Here is a 20,846-nt window from a genome sequence, read left to right on the forward strand (position 1 = left end):
GTCTATCACTTTCTTTTCTTCTCATGCCTTTGTCTGCTTTTGGTTTCAGGGTAATGCTGACCTCTCTCCTCTTTTATTTCTGGAAGAGTTTGTGTACAATTGGTATTATTTTTTCTATAAATATTTAGTAGAATTCACCAGGGAGGTCATCTGAGCCTGCAGTTTTCTTTGTTACAAGGTCTTAGACTATGAATTTATTTTTGAAGTGAATATACTACAATTCAGGTCATCTATTTTTTTTCTTGAGAGAACTGCCACTTGTCTTCATTTCTTTGACGGTATCATTCAAAGAGCGAAAGATTTTACACTAGTCATAGTACTTAATACAATAGACAATAGCAAACAATTGTAAGTTCTTAAGCAGCACAGTACAGTGAAACAGTAGTGTTCAGGAAGATGAGTAGGATTTAGACAGGATCAAAGAAGGAGACTGGAGTTAAGGAGACTGTCTAGCAGACAGGGGTCAGGGCAGAGGTGAAGGTAGCAAAAAGGAGGAAAGTGAACACTTGGAAGTCACTTTAAAGAAAGAATTGACAGGACTCAGTAACTGTCTGGAAGTAGGGGCACTCAAGAATGAACCTAAGATTCTTTGTGGAGAGACTGGAAGAATGGCAAAACTGCAGACATAGCTGGCTGGATGGAAAAGGTAGCCATTGTACAGGGCTGGGTCATGCTTCCTCTTGGGATATGTTGAGTGTTAAGTGAGTTGCTATGGAAATTTGTGGTGAAAATAGCATTAGAAGGGATGACAGTAAAAGAGATTCCTGAATTAGCAAGGCCAGGGTGCCCCAGAAGGAAAAGAGAATCAGGTAGGATTTCCATATGAGATATAGCATGCCTAATTAAATTAGAATTTCCAATGAAAAATGAATGATTTTAAATAAGAATGTTCTAAATATTGCACTTGACATACTTATATTAAAAATTAATTCATTGTTTAGCTTACATTCCAACTTCATTGAGCATCCTATATTTTTATTGCTAATTCTGGCAACTCTAGGATCTGAGAACTGTGATTTCCTTGTGGAATTGATCTCAGGAACCACAAAGAAAGACAAAACATCATAAGAAGAAATCACAAAAGTTGCAGAGGAATTTAAAACTACCAGTCAGTGTAGGTTGAGGACCAGGTGGTTGATGACAGAAGAGCACTAAGACTCTCCAAATCATAGGCCTATTTTCAAGTTTGGGTCCATAAATACAAATGTTAGCCGCATTTGAGTTTCTCTCTGAATAATATTAAAAATCACTTATGACCTAAGAAAATGACAGACTAAACATTATTAAAACATATTTCAAGAAAATTAGATATTATTATTTTAGTTCAGTTTATTAGAGACAGGGTCTAGCTCTGTCACCCAGACTGGAGTGCAGTGGCACCATCATGGCTCACTGCAGCTTCAAACTTCTGGGCTCAGGTGATCCTCCCACCTCATCCTTCCAAATAGCTGGGACTACAGGCACATGCTACCATGTCTGGCTCCTTTTCAAAATTTTTTATAGAGAGGGGGTCATGCTATATTGGCCGGGCTGATCTCAAACTCCTGGCCTCAAGTGAGCGTCCTGTCTTGGCCTCCCAGAATACTAGGATTACAGATGTAAGCCACTATACCTGGCCTAATTTATTTTAAAAATAGCAAATTATAATAATAATCTTATCAAGGGGGTAATTAGAAAAATTATAAAACTGGCATTAAATGCTTTAATTTGAGATAAATAATTAAATTAATTGAGATAAATGATACACTACATACTAGGGAGCTATGCCTTAAGATATGCATCCTCCCAGCAACTCTCTGAGCATAAGTACTAATATGCCTTTTTCACAAGTGAGAAAACTGAGGCTAAGAGACTTTTGTTCTCTTCAAGTAACAGAGTGTGGTGGCTTCATATTGGGGCAGCTTAGCTAAACTGGAACTATGTTTCCCGGAATTCCCTGAACTTGTATGGCTCCTGTTTAGAGTTGGCCACAAGAGCTTTCTGTGCGTGATTTGGAATGCAGAAGCGAAGCAGCAGCCTTTGCATGCAGAGCAATGTTGCTGATCTCCTGGTTCGCTTTATTGGCATGAGGCAGCAGCTGCAGTCACAGGTCCCTTCGCTCCCACCAGTCTTTGTCAGGTGCTCTCAATCCTCGGCCAGGTTAGATGCAATGAGAGACAGTACAAAGCCACCATCCTGTGTTACTGCAAGTAGGTGTTCTGGCTTTCTACCACTTTGTGTCCAGCTTTCCTTGCCAACAGCCTGCCCTGCTTGTCATTTTGAGTGGCTTTGGGCCCTCCAGCAGAGGCAACATTGAGCCCCATATAGGCTCCAATCCATGCTCCCAGATTAGTGCTTTATCTGCTCCTCCAACTATCCCCTCCTTTGCAGACCTTTATTATCATATCTCCCACAGTTGCACAAATCTAATCCCTATGATGAATCCTTTACTCCATATTACTCCTAAGAGTTCTGCTTCCTGGATTGAACCATTGACTGATAACCAGAGCAAGCAAATTGCTGAGCAGCTTCCCAAGCCCGGGTCTGTCTGGTTCCAAGGCTTATATCAGTCTTCCTCTTATATTGAAGAAAAACAATTAAGATGCTTTTATAGCCCAGCAAGGTGGCTCACACCTGTAATCGCAGCACTTTGAGAGGCTGATGCCGGAAGATCCCTTGACCCTGGGAGTTCAAGACTGGGCAACACAAGGAGACCCTGTCTCTACAAAAAATAAAAAATTAGCTGGTTGTGTTGGCACGTGCCTGTGGTCCCACGTACTTGGGAGGCTGAGGTTGAAGGATGGCTTGAGTCCAGGAGCCTGAGACTGCAGTGAGCATGCCACTGTATTCTAACCAGTGATAGAGTGAGACCCAGTCTCAAAAAAAAAAAAAATATATATATATATATACACACACACACACACACACACACACACACTGTGATATTTGGATAACATTTATTATCAAGCTTGGCTTATTGTTATAAATGGTATAATTGCTTAGTTATCTTGCTGAAATTGGTGGGTTTCATAGCAGTTTGAAGCTCGTTCATGTTTCCCAATACATGCTGTTTTGAACTTCAGCCATTGTGTATATGTCATCTCTCATACTGAATAATAAAGTTCTTCAAAAACAAAACAAAACTTTTAAGATTTGTTCTCCAAGAACTTCTGCCACAGTCTTTTGCAAATAATAGGTGCTCGATAAATATTTGTTGGCTAAGCACAGTGGCTCACACTTGTAATTCCAGCACTTTGGGAGGCTGAGTGAGGAGGATCAGTTGAGCCCAGGAGTTTGAGACCAGCCTGGGCAACACAGTGTGGGACCCTGTCTCTCAAAAAATTAAAAAATTAGCCAGGTGTAGTGGCATGCACCTGTAGTCCCAACTACTTGGGAGGCTGAGGTGGGAGGATTGCTTGAGCCAGTGAGGTTGAGGCTGCAGCTGCAGTCAGCTGTTATCATGCCAATGCACTCTAACCTGGACAACAGAGTGAGACTCTGTCTCAAAAAATAAAGTTTGTTATTTTTTTTTTTTTTTTTTTTTTTTTTTTTGGAGACGGAGTCTCGCTCTGTAGCCCAGGCTGGAGTGCAGTGGCGCGATCTCGGCTCACTGCAAGCTCCGCCTCCCGGGTTCACGCCATTCTCCTGCCTCAGCCTCCCGAGGAGCTGGGACTACAGGCGCCCACAACCGCGCCCGGCTAATTTTTTGTATTTTTAGTAGAGACGGGGTTTCACCGTGTTAGCCAGGATGGTCTCGATCTCCTGACCTTGTGATCCGCCCGCCTCGGCCTCCCAAAGTGCTGGGATTACAGGCGTGAGCCACCGCGCCCGGCCAAGTTTGTTATTTTTAATATGAGTAGTCCAGTTCCTCAAAAATGTGCAGAATACTCCCACATTAGAATATGAACTTACATTTAGGGGCACAAGGGACATATCATAATATGTACAAAAGATGTTGCAGTTATAATGTATAGACAGGTCAACAGTTGTAAATAGGAATTGGACTACTGTCCAAAGGGCTGGAATGTTCTTGTTAACAAGCTGAGAAGCTTTACAATGAAAGAAAATCTTGCCCTCCCTTAGTCTAAGGCATATTGTGGAGATTTTGTCACAAATTACTGAAAAGATCCCTGTCCTGTTACCAATAGAGCAGTGCATCCAGCAGTTTTCTTAGTCCTCGGAAACATACTCTGACACTTAATGAGAAAAAGATATTTTTGAAGGATAATAGGTTGCCTCAGAATCTCTGGATCAGAGAATGAGACTTTTGGGCAGTGAAACTTCCCAGGAAAAATGTGTTTCCTTAAATTTTGTGCTATTTACAAGTAATGGCCGTAGACGTGACACACATTTAAGTTTAACCTGTATTATTATTATTGTTATTTTTGAGACAGTGTCTCGCTCTGTCGCCCAGGCTGGAGTGCAGTGGCACGATCTCGGCTCACCACAACCTCTGCCTCCATGGTTCAAGCGATTCTCCTGCCTCAGCCTCCTGAGTAGCTGGGATTACAGGCGCCCACCACCATGCCTGGCTAATTTTTGTATTTACTAGACAGGGTTTCACCATGTTGGCCAGGCTGGTCTTGCACTCCCAACCTCAGGTAATCCACCTGCCTCAGCCTCCCAAAGTGATGGGATTACAGGCGTGAGCAACTACACCTGGCCTAATCTGTATTATTAACATTTCTTCATTACTTAAAGTCCAGACAGTCAGCAAAGTAATAAATCAAGCCCTGATTTGTGTAACGTTTGCTAATTTTCATGGTGCACATATTGCCACTGCAGCCAGTCTCAAACTCCCAATGTGATGGCATTGAACATGGAATTGGGAAGAGATGTACCATTAAAGATACAATAGGTGTAAATAATCTTATATCCATATGTAATAGTAAAATAACTAGGAAATGATGGATTTTGAGTGTTTGCTACCTTTTAAAAATATAATTTATTTAATTGTATGTTTATATAACTTCATTTTCAGTATTACATTTAACAACTGGTTCACAGCCTTTCTGAAAATTTAGCAGTCAGCTTTTGCAAGCTGGTATAGCTAGCTCCAGCACACCACTGCTTTGGGGCCACCTAGTCAGAAAACAGCACCCCAAGTCACCCACAGCAACGCTTCAGAGAAGATGGCGTCATACCATAGCTAGACACTGACCCTGCCACTAGCATTGGCTTTAGGCACAGGAGGGTACAGCTACAGCCAATGCTCTTGCTAGTTCAGGAGGCATCCACAGTTGGCATCTGTCACCAGAGCACCATGAACCTGTGTCCTTTTGTTGCTAGCTCCCAAGACTGATTTGGTAGATACATCTGATGATAGCCCTCAGGGACACAGAATCTGCAAAAAACAAAGAAACAAACAAAAGCAAAAGAAAACTCAAGCATTTCACACTTTCAACTTAATAGGTAGCAGACTCTGCCTCATAATGAGAGGGTTTCTCCAAATATAGAAAAAGAATTGAGATATTGGGTGGCCAGGAGAAGAGCAAGTGTCTGCCCAGTTCTGTATTTCCTCCTGTTGATTGCCTTATATCAGTATACAATCTTTCCCTGCATCTAAACTTCTAAAAATAGAAGGAAGAAAGAAGAAAAATAAGAAAGAAAGAAAAGGGAGGAGGGAGGTTTGGAGGGAGAGAGAGAAAAAGAATCTTGGAAGGAAGTAAATGATTCTAACTCACATGATGAGTGAGCTCCAGTCCAATGGAAAATGTGCTCCCCTCCTTCCCGGAAATGGTCAGCCAGTGTCATCATGAACTCATCCAGCTCCAAGTCAGGATCTCAGGATGCTGTGTACGTCTCTTCTAGTGTCATCTCCATCCCGTCTCAATAATCTGGAATCTATTTATATAAAATAGTAGGACGAAAAGAGAAATTAGTTAAAATGTATAGTTAAACCTGTCTCAAGAAAAAAGAAAATAGGTTTTTGTTTGTTTGTTTGTTTTGTGTGTGTGTGTGTGTGTGTGTGTGTGTGTAGTCTCGCTAGGTTGCCCAGGCTAGTCTCGAACTTCTGGCCTCAGACAATCCTCCCACCTTTGCCTTCCAAAGTTCTGGGATTACCCCCTGCACCTGGCCAGTAGTTCTCATTTATATCAAGAATCACTGGCCAGGGTAGAAGTTATGATTTCCTCCTCTACTACACAATCCATATTCTCTTTGCCTTCACCTAGCACTTCAGCTGGTTGGAATTCTTAACCCAAAGGGATAACTCATACCATCATTCCTGAAAGAGGGGAGCCCTTAATGGTCCTGCATATGTGGGGTTTCTATAATTTCACCACTACCAAGATAGTATTAAGAGGTGAACTGATGGGTCTTTAAGAATTTGTGCAGCTGGGCGCAGCGGCTCACTCCTGTACTCCCAGCTCTTTGGGAGGCCCAGGCAGATGGATCACTTGAGGTCAGGAGTGCAAGACCAGCCTGGCTAACATGGTGAAACCCCCTCTCTACTAAAAATAGAAAAATTAGGGGCCGGGTGCGGTGGCTCACGCCTGTAATCCCAGCACTTTGGGAGGCCAAGACAGGCGGATCACGAGGTCAGGAGATGGAGACCATCCTGGCTAACACAGTGAAACCCCGTCTCTACTAAAAATACAAAAAATTAGCCGGGTGCCGTGGCGGGCGCCTGTAGTCCCAGCTACACGGGAGGCTGAGGCAGGAGAATGGCGTGAACCCGGGAGGCAGAGCTTGCAGTGAGCCGAGATTGCGCCACTGCACTCCAGCCTGGGCGACAGAGCGAGACTACGTCTCAAAAAGAAAGAAAGAAAGAAAAACTAGCCGAGCGTGGTGGTGTACACTTGTAGTTTCAGCTACTCGGGAGGCTGAGGTGGGAGAATAGCTTAAACCTGGGAGGCGGAGGCTGCAGTGAGCTAAGATTGCACCACTGCACCCAGCCTGGGTGACACAGCAGGATTCTGTCTCAAAAAAAGAAAAAAAGTGGTGCATACTCTTTTCTTACTCTTTATTTAGTGACAATGTTACTTTTTCTTAATAGCCAGCAGTATTCACTGAAAGCAATGTAATAACTTTCTTGAACTGTTACCTGCTGCCATGAGAAACCTGAACTGGCCATGTGACACTTTCAGTTTATAATCTGGTTCACCTGTAGTAAAAGCATTTCTCCCTTGGGTACTAAGAGCCCTATGCCAGAGTCCACTGTCACAGGGATAGTCAGCAAACATTTTGCAGGTGGGTCATTAGGGATGGTAGTGGAAAGTTTCACTCTTCCTTCTACCTCTTGGTTCCAAATCCAACCCTCTAGCTGTGGGAAAATTGGTTGCTAGTTAAGAGTATTTGCTGCGTTCCGGAAGACAGGGCACCATGTATCATTAAGTGTTTAATTTGATGATTAGGTGTTAATCATTTCACCATTCTACAATGCCCACTACCCGTGAGTAATGTATATACAATAAGTGCATCTTATAAATGCAGGATTACTGTCTTGAATAAATTTTTTATAATATCATCCTTTTCAAGATGTCTGTCAGCTTCACTGACTATACTGGTGAGTTAAACAGCAATGTGAAAAGAATCTCCATTGCTGTATCCCTTAGGGATAGAGTATGGCTTTTGGGTGACTTGTTGGTATAGAGGGAGTGAAGAGGGGACATTCTAAGGACTCTGAATGTGGCCCTTCCCATCATAATAGCTCTTACTACAATAGTCAGTATGAAGATTTCTTCCATTTCTAAATTTACTTTCCATTATGCTCTTAGCCACAGAGGAACTAAATGCTGTATAATCCTACCAGGTCTAGTTGAGACGAACTCATATCAGAACTTTATTTCAAGGTGGGCGTGGTGGCTCACACCTGCAACCCCAGCACATTGGGAAGCTGACGTGGGCAGGTCACTTTAGGCCAGGAATTCAAGACTGCCTAAGCAGCATAGTGAGACCCTGTCTCTACAAAAAACTTAAAATAAAATTAGCCAGGCATGGTAGTGCTTGCCTGTAGTCGTAGCTACTCAGGAGGCTGAGTTGGGAGGCTCACTTGAGCTTAGGGGCTGGAGGCTGCAGTGAGCTATGATCTGCACTCCAACCTGGGCAACAGAGCAATATTTTTATGGTCTCTAAAAAAATAAAAATTAAAAAGCCAAACAAGCTTTATTTCACATTTTTATTTATTCAATAAATACTTCTGTGTATCAGCCACTTACAAGGCATGGTTCTAGCTACTTGAGATTCAGCAAGGAACGAAACAGACAAAAATCTCTATCCTTATGGAGCTTGTTTTAAAAAAAAAAAAAGCAGACAACAGGCCAAGTTCAGTGGCTCACACCTGTAATCTCAGCACTTTGGGAGGCTGAGGCAGGTGGATCACTTGAAGTCAGAAGTTCGAGATCAGCCTGGCCAAATGGTGAAACCTCTAAAAATACAAAAATTAGCTGGGCATGTTGGTGTGCACCTGTAGCCCCAGCTACTTAGGAGGCTGAGGCAGGAGAATCACTTGAGCCGAGGAGGTGGAGATTGCAGTGGGCCAAGATCATGCCACTGCATTCCAGCCTGGGCAACAGAGTGAGACTTCATCTTAAAAAACACAAACAAACTAACAAAACCAGACAATAAATGAAATAAGTAAATAAGTAATGTGATACACAAGAAAGAAACACATTCTGTAGTGCAAAAAATAAATCTAGGAAAGGGGATAGGGCATTCTAGATGGGGAGGTGTTTTCACTTTTAAAAAGGGTGGTCAGGGAATGCCTTATTGAGCTGGTAACATTTGAGCTAAGCTGAAAGGAAGTAATGGAGTGATTCCATTCTTTCCTACAAAACACATTGCATTCAAGAATTAGATTTAAACTGGCTCTACGCCAGTTGCCAATAATCCCTCCAAACAAGGTATTTGCCTTTACAGTGTATATTTACCCTGATTAATGACCATGGGCACCTTTGGGAAAGCCTGGGAGGAGAATTTACGCTTGACATGCCTAGTGACCACAGATGATAATGTAGCTAAAGTACCGTATAATAACAAAGTCCCATGTAGACTCTGGCTGTTTTGTCTCACCACCACCACCACCACCACCACCACCACCACCACCACCACCCTCTATGGAGGGCAGCAGAAACACGAGCAAACCTGTGTCTATTTTTAAGACTCCATTCATATCATGGCCCTTTTGTTATGACAATGGATGTGCAGATACATTGCAAGTAATTCAGTTATAGGGATGAGAATGTTACGTTATTTCACATTGCAAGTAATTCAGTCATAGGGATGAGAATGTTACATTATTTCTGTCTTTGATTTGTAGTGGCTGAGAGCATTGGCTTTGAAATTTGGAAGACTTGGGTTTAAATTCTAGATCCATAACCTACGTGTATGATCCTAGGCAAATGACTCAACCTCTCTAAGCCTCAGATTCCTCATCTGGAAAAATGGGGACAATAATATTTATTTCATTGTTTGATGAGGTTGTTATTGAGAATTAAATAAAATAATGTGTAAAGTGCTCAGGGTTATGTATTAAGAACTTAATAACCTCTGAACTTCTATTTCCTAAGTGAAACCTCATGAGGATTTGTAAAGCACTCAGTCTCGTCAGGAAGACACTTACAAATGATCATAAAATGCCTCAGCAGGTGTCTAATCTCACCCACTATAAAATTGTCATGATTAAAAAGCAACACATAGACTGCATCAATTCTATGGAAAGTCTCAGTGTCAAATTTAGAAAATAGCAAGGCTGCTCCCTGAGCCCTAGAGTGCAGGTACTGAGTCTTGTTCCCACTGTGTCCCTATGCACTACCACACCTCATAGAGGACATGACAAAAATCAGGCACTGAAGAGATATTTATTGAATAAATCTTTTTTTAAATCATGCTTCCAAATGCTAGAGGTATCCTTTATTTATTTATTTATTTATTTATTTATTTATTTATTTATTCTTCAGCTTCCAAAGCCTTATGCTACAACACACTTCCAATCAAAATTCCAGCAGGGTTGTTTTTCTTTTGTAGCAATGGAGAAGCTGATTCTAAAATTAATGTGGAAATGCAAAGGGTGAAGAATACTCAACACAATCTTGAAGAACAAAATTGGAGGACTTTTACTTTCAGATGCTAGGACTTAAAACTTTGGGAGGCCAAGGGAGGTGGATCACAAGGTCAGGAGTTCAAGACCAGCCTGGCCAAGATGGTGAAACCCTGTCTCTACTAAAAATACAAAAAAAAAAAAAAATTAGCTGGGCATGGTGGCAGGTACCTGTAATCCTAGCTACTCAGGATGCTGAGATGGAGAATTGCTTGAACCCAGGAGGCAGAGGTTGCAGTGAGCTGAGATAGCACCATTGCACTCCAGCCTGGGCAACAGAGCGAGACTCCATCTCAAAAAAAAAAAAAAATCTACAGTCATTAGGACAACATGGTATTCATGCATAGACAGAAAACTTGTCATATAGAACAGAATAAAAAATCAAGAAACAGACCCATGCATACATGATTACCTGGCTTATGGTAAATGTGACATAGCAGGGCAATGAGGAAAGTATTGGTGTTGAGTCAGCTTGGTATCTATATGGGAAAAAAATGTACCATAACTTTACCTCACCCCTTACACAAAAATAAGTTCTGTGTAGAGTACATGTAAAAGGTACATACGAATAGTGCTTTTTAGAGAAAAACACAGGAGAAATCTTTATGATATTGGAATAGGCAAAGATGGCCTACCTGCAACACAGAGGGCTAACCAAAAATATTTTTTTAAATGATATAATAAGATATATTAAAATTTAAAACTTTGTTCATCAAAAGACTCCCTTAAGATAATAAAAAGAGAAACTATAAAATGGGACAACATGGCCAGGCGTGGTGGCTCACGCCTATAATTCCAGCACTTTGGGAGGCCGAGGTGGGTGTATCACGAGATCAGGAGTTCAAGACCAGCCTGGTCAAGATGGTGAAACCCTGTCTCTACTAAAAATACAAAAATTAGCTGGGCATGATGGCAGGTACCTGTAATCCCAGCTGCTCGGGAGGCTGAGGCAGGAGCATCACTTGAACCCAGAAGGCGGAGCTTGCAGTGAGCCGAGATCGCACCACGGCACTCCAGCCTGGGTGACAGAGTGAGACTCCGTCTCAAAAAAAAAAAAGAGAGAATATATAATAATACGTATATCTGAAAAGCACTCATCCAGGATATGTAAACATTTCTACAAATCAAGAAAAAGACAGACTACCAATAGGAAATGGAAAAAAGACTTGAACAGACTTTTTTTTCTTGAGACAGAGTCTTACTCTGTTGTCCAGGCTGGAGTGCAATGATGCAAGCTCAGCTCACTGCAACCTCTGCCTCCTGGGTTCAAGCAATTCTCTCCCTCAGCCTCCCAAGTAGCTGGGATTACAGGCACATGCCACTGCACCCAGCTAATTTTTGTATTTTTATAGACACAGGGTTTTGCCATGTTGACCAGGCTGGTCTGGAACTCTTGACCTCAAGTGATCTGCCCACCTCGGCCTCCCAAAGTGCTGGGATTACGGGTATGAGCCACCATGACTGGCCCGTGAACAGGCTTTAACAAAAGATTATGTAAAAATGACCAATAAATCTATGAAAAGATAATATCATTAGGCAATAGGGACATGCAAATTAAAACCACACTGGCTCTACCAAACATCTGAAGAAGAATTAACACCAATTCGTTTCAAACTCTTCCAAAAAAGAGAAGAGGAGGAAACACTAACTCATTTTATGAGGCCAGTGTTACTCTGATTCTAACGCCAAAGACACCACAAGAAAACTACAGACCAGTATTTCTTATGAATATAGAAGCAAGAAACCTCAAAAAACACTATTAAATCAAATGAAATGGCATATTAAAAGGATTCGAAACTATGACTAAGTGGAATTTAAAAATCAGGAATACTAGTGTGGTTCAGTATAAGAAAATTAATCAATGTAATACATAACATTAATAGGATGAGGGGGAAAACCCGCATGATTATCTCCATTGATGTAGAAAAGGCATCTGATGGAATTCAACACCTTTTCATGATGATAACACCCAAAAAACTAGAAATAGAAGGAACTTCCTTCAATGTGATAAAAGGCATTTGTAAAAAACTCATAATTAACATTATGCTCAATGGAATGAAAGACTAAAAATTATTCCCCTAAGATCAGCAACAAGACAAAGATATCTGTTTTAATAACTACTGTTCAACAGTGCCCTTAAGTTCTAGCCAGAGCAGTTAGGCAAGAAAAACAAATAAAGGACATACGAATTGGAAAGGAAGAAGCAAAACTAACTATTTTCACAGAGGACATGATCCTACATGTAGAAGCTCTCAAAGACTGTACAAGAACAAACAGGAATATTTGTTTTTAGCTCTAGTAAAATCTGCTTTCAGTATTAGATTTTAGTAGAGGTAAAAACAAATTTAGCAAAGTTGCAAAGTGCAAGATCAACACACAGAAAAAATGGTTTTGTTGTGTTTCTTTTTTGAGATTGAGTCTTGCTTTGACGCCCAGGCTGGAGTGCAGTGGCGTGATCTCGGCTGACTGCAACCTCCGCCTTCTGGGTTCAAGCGATTCTTCTGCCTCAGCCTCCTGAGTAGCTGGGACTACAGGTGCGTGCCACCACACCCGGCTAACTTTCGTGTTTTTAGTAGAGACAGGGCTTTGCCACGTTGGCCAGGCTGGTCTCCAACTCCTGACCTCAGGTGATCCACCCGCCTTGGCCTCCCAAAGTGCTGGGATTACAGGCGTGAGCCACCGTGCCTAGTTAACAGTGGTTTTTCTATATACCAACAACAGACAACCAATAAGGAAATTAAGAAAACAGTTTCATTTTCCATAGCATGAAAATGACAATACTACACAGAGTGGTCTATAGATTCAATGTGATCTCTATCAATGTTCCAATGATAATTATTGCAGAAATGGAAAAGCCTATTCTCAAATTCAAATGGATTGTAAAGGACCCTGAATAGTGAAAAGCTACTAAAAAAGAACAAAGTTGGAGAACTCACACTTCCTAATTTTGAAACTTATTTCAAAGCTACAGTAATCAAAACTATATGGTACTGACATAAAACAGAAATGTAGACCACTGTAATAGAATTGAGAGTATGGAAATCCATAAATCTACGAAAATTTGATTTTCAACAAAACCATTCAATGGGAAAAAGATACTCTTCAATAAATGATGCTGGGACAACTTGATATACATGTGCAAAATAATAAAGTTGGACACCTGTTCAACAGTGCTCCTTAAGTTCTAGCCAGAGCAGTTAGGCTACCCCCTACCATATATAAAAATCAATTCAAAATAGATCAATAATCTAAACATAAGAGATAAGATCATAACATTATTAGAAGAAAACAAGTTTTCTTCTATATCTTCATGATCTTGAATTTGACAATGATTCTTAGATATGACAACCCAAAGCAAAAGCAACAAAAGAAGAAAATAAATTGGATGACTTACGAGAATTACAAGCTTTTGTGTTAATGTCAAAGGACATTGTCAAGAAAGTGAAAAGACTGTATACAGAATAGGAGAAAATATTCACAAATAAGTATCTGATATCTAGAACATAGAAAGAACTCTTAAAACTCAATGACAAAAACACAAATAATCCAATTAAAATATAGGCAAAGGACTTGAACAGACATTTCTCCAAAGAAGATAGGCAAATGGGCAATGGAAACCTGAAAATATGCTCAACTTCGTTAGTTATTAGAGAAATGCAAATCAAAACCACAATGAGGTTCATACCTGCTAGGATGGCTATGGCTATAATTTTAAAAACAAATACCACCTGAAAATAATAAGTACATTTCCTGCCAAGGATGTGGAGAAATCAGAACCCTAGTACAGTGAGAATGTATTTTTTTTCTTTTTTTTTTTTAAGGCAGAGTCTCACTCTGGTGGAGGGCAGTGGTGTGAACTTGGCTCACTGTAACATCCACCTCCTGGGTTCAAGCGATTCTCATGCCTCAGCCTCCTGAGACTACAGGGATGTGCCACCACACTCAGCTAATTTTTTTGTATTTTTAGTAGAGATGGAGTTTCGCCATGTTGGCCAGGCTGGCCTCGAACTCCTGGCCTCAAGTGATCCACCCTCCTTGGCCTTCCAAAGTGCTGGGACTGCAGGTGTGAGCCACCGCACCTGGCCAATCGTGATAATGTAAAATTGTTCAGCCACTGTGGAAAACAGCTTGGCAGTTCCTCAATAAGTTAAAAATAGAATTACCATATGACCCAGGAATTCCACTCCTAGGTATATACCCAAAAGAATGGAAAAGAGATACTCAACCAAATACATGCACACACAGATTCCTAGCAGCACTATTCACAATAGTGAAAAGGTGGAAATGGCCTAGATATCCATCAATGGATGCACAGATAAACAAAACTGTAGTACATACACACCAGGAAATATTAACCAGCTATAAAAGGAATGAAATACTGATACATGATACAATATGAACGAACCTTGAAAACATTATGCTAAGAGAAAGATATTAAACACAAAAGGCCACATATTGTGTGATTCCATTTATCCGAAATATCCAGAGTAGGTAAATCTATAGAGATGAATGCAGATCCATGGGTGCCAAGGGATGGGTCAAAGGGCAGGAAACATGGAGCCATTGCTTCATGTGTACAGAGTTTCCTTTTGGAGTAATGAAATCTTCTGGAGCTAGATAGAGGTGGAGGTTGTACTACACTGCGAATGTCCTAACTGCTACTAAATTGTTCACTTTAAAAAGGTTAATTTTGTTATGTGACTTTTGCCTCAATAATCAAAATAAAAAGAAATTATAAAAAACACATTGGAATATCCACCAGAAGAGTTAAAATGAAAAAAGACATGCAATACCAAGTTTTGGCTGGGACGTGGAGCAAGAGGAGCTTTCAAAAACTGGTGATGGAGGTATAAATTGGTTATAGTTACTTGGGGAAATTGGCAATATCTACTAGAGCTAAACCATATGCATACCCTATGACCCAGCAAATCTACTCTTCAGTGTATACACAAATAAGTGCATAAATATGTTCATCAAAAACGTGTTCAGAGGAATACTACTTGTAATAGCCCACAGCTGGAAATTAACCAAATGCCCATCTACAGCAGAATAGATAAACAAATGGAATACTGTACAGCATTGAAAATGAACATTCTAAAACTATATGCAACAATATGGGTCTACCTCATGAACATAATGTTGAATGAAAGAAAGAAACCAGATACAAAAGAGTACATGCCACATGATGAATCTATGCGGTTGCAAGTTAGGATAATGGGTGTTTTTGAGGAGACACTGGAAGAAAACAGTGCCTTCTGGGGTGCAGATAATATGCTAGTATTTTTTTTTCTTTGTTTCTTTTTTTTTCTTTTTTTGAGACAGGGTCTCCCTCTGTTGCCCAGGCTGAAGTGTAGCGGCACAATCACAGCTCACTGCAGCCTCCATCTTCCAGGCCCAAGTGATCCTTCTGCCTCAGCATTCCAAGTAGCTGGGACCACAGGAACGCATCACCATGCCTGGCCTTTTTTTTTTTTTTTTTTTTTTAGTTTAGGAGCTGAGGTTTAATGGGCAGAAGAAAAGAGAAAGAAAAACAGCTCTCTCTATTGAGAGAGAGGGGTAAGAGATGGCAGTCATGGACAGGAAAAGAGGAAATTATGATAGAAAAGCTGGAGATCCCGTTGCTGACACCCCAACGGGCAGTCAGAGGCTGGGGTCAGTCAAGAAACCTTTGGATAACACTGGGGTGGGGGGGTAGCACCAGCCATAAATCCTCCGTTGTTCCAGGACCTTTTCCAGCCCACCCCACGGCTAAGTTCTCCGTGAAAGGAAGCTGGTTCAAACATGGCTAACATGCCCAGCAACCCGTGCGTGCTGGGGGATTCTCCATGTTCTCCGCAGTAAGCCTGTCCCCCAAGTCTTGCAAGGCTGGCAGTCATGTTAATCATTTTTAAATGGCTGAAGGGGGCCCAGTATTTGGTTTGATGTGGTTCTAAAATGGAGGCCGAGCACCCCAAATGAAAGGACAGAGTTGGATTCTGCTCTACTCACTGTTTCGATGAATGCTGTACGTTGGTATCCCAGACAAGGTCCCCAATATGATACAGTGACATCGTCTGGGGTATATACCCAGGGTTTGTAGTCTCGCGCCAGGAAAATACAGGACACAAACACACACAAGGAGTTTAGGAGCGGAGGATTAATAGGCAGAAGAAAAGAGAAAGAAAAACAGCTCTCTCTATTGAGAGACAGGGGTCTTCTGAGCAGAAAGAGCGTCTTTTATAAAATTTTTGGTAGAGACAAGGTCTCACTGTGTTGCCCAGGCTGGCCTCAGATTCCTGGCCTCAAGTGATCTTCCTGCCTTAGCCTCCCAAAGTGCTGGAATTACAAGGTGTGAACCACAGCATCTGGCCTATTTTCTGACTTGTTGCTGTTTTCATGCACATATTCAATTTATGGAGGTTCATAGCTATACACTTTTCTGCTTATATCATTCTTCAATAAAAAATTTAAAATAGTATTATGGAGAAGTTTTGGGTGATGGGGAAACCTGTTTCTGGAAGATCTTTGAGAGTTTCGGGATAAATCCTGACTTCCCTACTTCTAAAAAGCTTAGTGACCCAGAGAAGTTTGGATTGTAGAGCAGTCATCATCATGCTCTGTCTTCTTCTGGGGTTACAATAAGCCATGAAGAGACTTCCACTCAGAATTTCCATTCCTAGTTTGAAAGGAGAGCATCATTTCATTTGCTTGCATGAGAAATAGAGAATTTGTAGCTGGAGAGGACTTCAGAGGTAGACTAGTCCAATTCCTTAATTCTACTAATTAGAAAAAAAATACAGAGAAGTAATCCAAGCAAGTATAACATAATATCATGTAAGTAATATAAGCAATATAATTAAGTAATATAAGACATTAGGTAATATAAGTTTAAGTAAAATAAGCCATATATTCTCTTCTCTGTTCATATTAATGATCTTAAGGGATTCTAAATCTCAATCCTGCATGTCCCTCCTCCCATTTGTAATTCAAATTATGTAATTTTAGGATTTGAGATATTGAAATTATTATTAGAAATAAAAATTTAAAACACTGATAAAGTATCCCTTTAGAATTATCTTTCCTGCATTAAGAAGAATGTAAAGTAGATCTCAGGCGTTTTTGAGATTTAACAGATCAAGTTAGGAAATTGAATTTAATTGATCTGCTAGGACAAATTTCCTTAAGAATTATAGGTGACATTGAAGTACTAGAGTTGAATGCATTTCAGGAGTTAATAACAAATGAGAAAGTAATGAGCTAATTTTATAAAAGGGTCCAGTGCTACGTATCTTTAAGGAAAGCTTAACAATCATGAAAAATGGAAAAGTGGAAACATTTTCTTCTGAGAAAACGCCACCAAGTCATTTACTGCAAATGCCTAAGTTGAATTTATATTTTTATGAAAAATAAATTTGAGTTTCTATCAAAATATGTCGGTTCTCTTGAATTTCAGTTCATTTATATTAAACCAGGCATGAATTGACAAGCTCTTAACCATAAGCTTGAGACAGTCATTTTGATCTTCTCAGTTGGAATTCCTGTTCTGAACACCTATACTTGATGCACATACATCGTCCCTTGGCTATCATCCCTGTGCCCATCTGTTGGCATGGCTAGCTGCCCACTCACAAGTTTGGACTCCCGCCCTAGTGTAGAGGTGCCAGGGAGTAACAGTTTACAGCGGCAGCCTGCACAAGAATGTCAGTGTGTTCTCTGCCCAGTGTTGCAACGTGGTGTCCACTGAACTTAGGTGCTGTGTGTTTCCCTTTATTGGATCACATTGTTCATCATATGTTCTTGATAAATGAAATGTAGAGAACAATAGTAGAGTCCGGGGAGAAGAGGATGAGGGAAGTGAGCTTCCTGGTTTTTAATGTTTTAAAACCTGCAGGGTGGGCCTGACGCAGTGGCTCAGCCTATTATAGCACGTTGGGAGGCTAAGGCAGGTGGATAACTTGAGGCCAGCCTGGCCAACATGGTGAAACCCTGTCTCTACTAAAAATACCAAAATTAGTTGGGTGTGGTGGCCATGCCTGTAACCCCACGTACTTGGGTGGCTGAAGCACAAGGATTGCTTGAACCAGGGAGGTGGAGGTTGCAGTGAGCCGAGATGGCACCACTGCACTCCACCCTGGGTGACAGAGGGAGACTATGCCTCAACAAACAAGCAAACAAGCAAAAAGAAAATAAAAATAAATCCCTGTAGGTTAATTTCACTGGAGCATCTACCTTGGGAAGCCAGGAAGATCATCATAAGTACCCCATAGGAGAAAACATCACCCCTACTCCGCATTTTTTTTGTTTTTGAGATGGAGTCTCCCTCTGTCGCCCAGGCTGGAGTGCAGTGGCGCAATCTCGGCTCACTGCAAGCTCCACCTCCCGGGTTCACACCATTCTCCTGCCTCAGCCTCCCAAGTAGCTGGGACTACAGGCGCCTGTCACCATGCCCGGCTAATTTTTTTGTATTTTTTAGTAGAGACAGTGTTTCACCCTGTTAGCCAGAATGGTCTCGATCTCCTGACCTCGTGATCCGCCTGTCTCGGCCTCCCAAAGTGCTGGGATTACAGGCATGGGCCACCGCGCCCAGCCCAACATTACCCCTTTAATGAGATCAGTCACAGCAGACAATTGAGCCACTTTTAAAAGACTGTACCCATTCCTTTAAACAACCCAAAGGGCCAAAACGCTAAAGTTCTTTTCTTCCAAAAAGTTTGTGATGTCTCTTCATATCAGGCTTAGAAACACTAACAGGTTTTCTGGGTGTTTCTAGGCTTTAGAGAAACTACTATTTATCTCAGTGTGATTGAAATAGAAAAGATAAAAATATATTATATAGAATCTTCCAAATTCTTCTAAGGCTGTTGTTTATAGCTCAGTTACAAACATGATTTTTTTTTTTAAACATAGGTCATTGAATATAAATATCATGCAATTTTCTTTTTTTTTTTTTTTTTTTTTTTTTTTTTTTTTTGAGACGGAGTCTCGCGCTGTGTCACCCAGGCTGGAGTGCAGTGGCGCGATCTCGGCTCACTGCAAGCTCCGCCTCCCAGGTTCACGCCATTCTCCTGCCTCAGCCTCCGAGTAGCTGGGACTACAGGCGCCCGCCACCACGCCCGGCTAATTTTTTGTATTTTTAGTAGAGACGGGGTTTCACCGTGTTAGCCAGGATGGTCTCGATCTCCTGACCTCGTGATCCACCCGCCTCGGCCTCCCAAAGTGCTGGGATTACAGGCTTGAGCCACCGCGCCCGGCCATATCATGCAATTTTCTATATTTTATTATATCTAGGAGTATGCAATGGAATGTTAAAGCATAAGGTTTTAAGACCCTATGTAAGGCAATTTACAGTCAACTCTTTGATCCTTCAAATTCAGGAGCAGAGGGGTTAGAATCACACATATAGAAGGAAACATAAAATCTTACACGGTCTGATGATTTAGGCTTTGGTTCGGAAGAAAATGTCTCAAGTCATGAAACCCAGGCATTAATCTTGCAGAACTCCTGGGAGATAGATAAGGTGACTTTTTGTTAGAAGGACAAATGATAAATAAGAATATCAATAGAGGCTGGGCGCAGTGGCTCACGCCTGTAATCCCAGCACTTTGGGAGGCCGAGGCAGGTGGATCATGAGGTCAAGAGTTCCAGACCAACCTGACCAACATAGTGAAACCCCGTCTCTACTAAAAATACAAAAATTAGCTTGGCGTAGTGGCACACGCCTGTAATCCCAGCTACTTGGGAGGCTGAGGCAGGAGAATCGCTTGAACCTGGGAGGCAGAGGTTGCAGTGAGCCGAAATCGCACCACTGCATTCCTGCCTGGGCGACAGGGCGAGACTCTGTCTCAAAAAAAAAAAAAAAAAAAAAAATAGAATATCAGTAGAAATCATGGGTCCATTACGATTGCTTTTGCACCTTTACAAAGTGCTGAAATATGGCCGGGCGTGGTGGCTCACACCTATAATCCCAGCACTTTGGGAGGCTGAGACGAGTGGATCATGAGGTCAGGAGTTCGAGACCAGCCTGGCCAATATGGTGAAACCCCATCTCTATTTAAAAAATATATATATACAAAAATTAGCCGGGTGTGGTAGTGCACGCCTGTAGTCCCAGCTACTCAGGAGGCTGAGGCAGGAGAATCGCTTGAACCCGGGAGGCAGAGGTTGCAGTGAGCTGAGATTGTGCCACTGCACTCCAGTATGGGCAATGATACAAGTCTCAGTCTCAAAAAAAAAAAAAAAGTTCTGAAATAATGAGTAGGATGGTTACCAAGATTCGGGGGTGAATTTATTTTCTGCCAAATGACATGAATTATCTTTGTTCTGTGACAAGTCTATAAGCCAGAGGAAAAGAATAAATACTTTTTTTTTCTTTTACCTTAAACAATTAGTAAGCACATAGTATGCATCTATTATGTGCCTAGCACTACAAGGGATTTGAAACCTACTTGTTAAATTCAGTATTTATCAACAGAAGGCTGTGGTAAAAGAATCCTTGGATTTGCCCAGTGCGGTGGCTCATGCCTGTAATTCCAGCACTTTGGAAAGCTGAGGCGGGCCGATCATGAGGTCAGGAGTTCGAGACCAGCCTGACCAACATAGTGAAACCCCATTTCCACTAAAAATACACACATACACAAAAAATTAGCTGGGCATGGTGGTGCACGCCTGTAATCCCAGTTACTCAGGAGGCTGAGGCAGGAGAATCGCTTGAACCTGGGAGGCAGAGGTTGCAGTGAGCTGAGATCGCGCCACTGCACTCCAGCCTGGGTGACAGAGTGAGACTCCGTCTCAAAAAAAAGAAAAAAAAAATCATTGAATTTAGTCTCACAAGAATCAGTTTTCTGATCGT

The sequence above is a fragment of the Papio anubis genome, chromosome 11 (assembly GCF_008728515.1).
Source record: "Papio anubis isolate 15944 chromosome 11, Panubis1.0, whole genome shotgun sequence".
NCBI classification, from domain to species: Eukaryota; Metazoa; Chordata; class Mammalia; order Primates; family Cercopithecidae; genus Papio; species Papio anubis.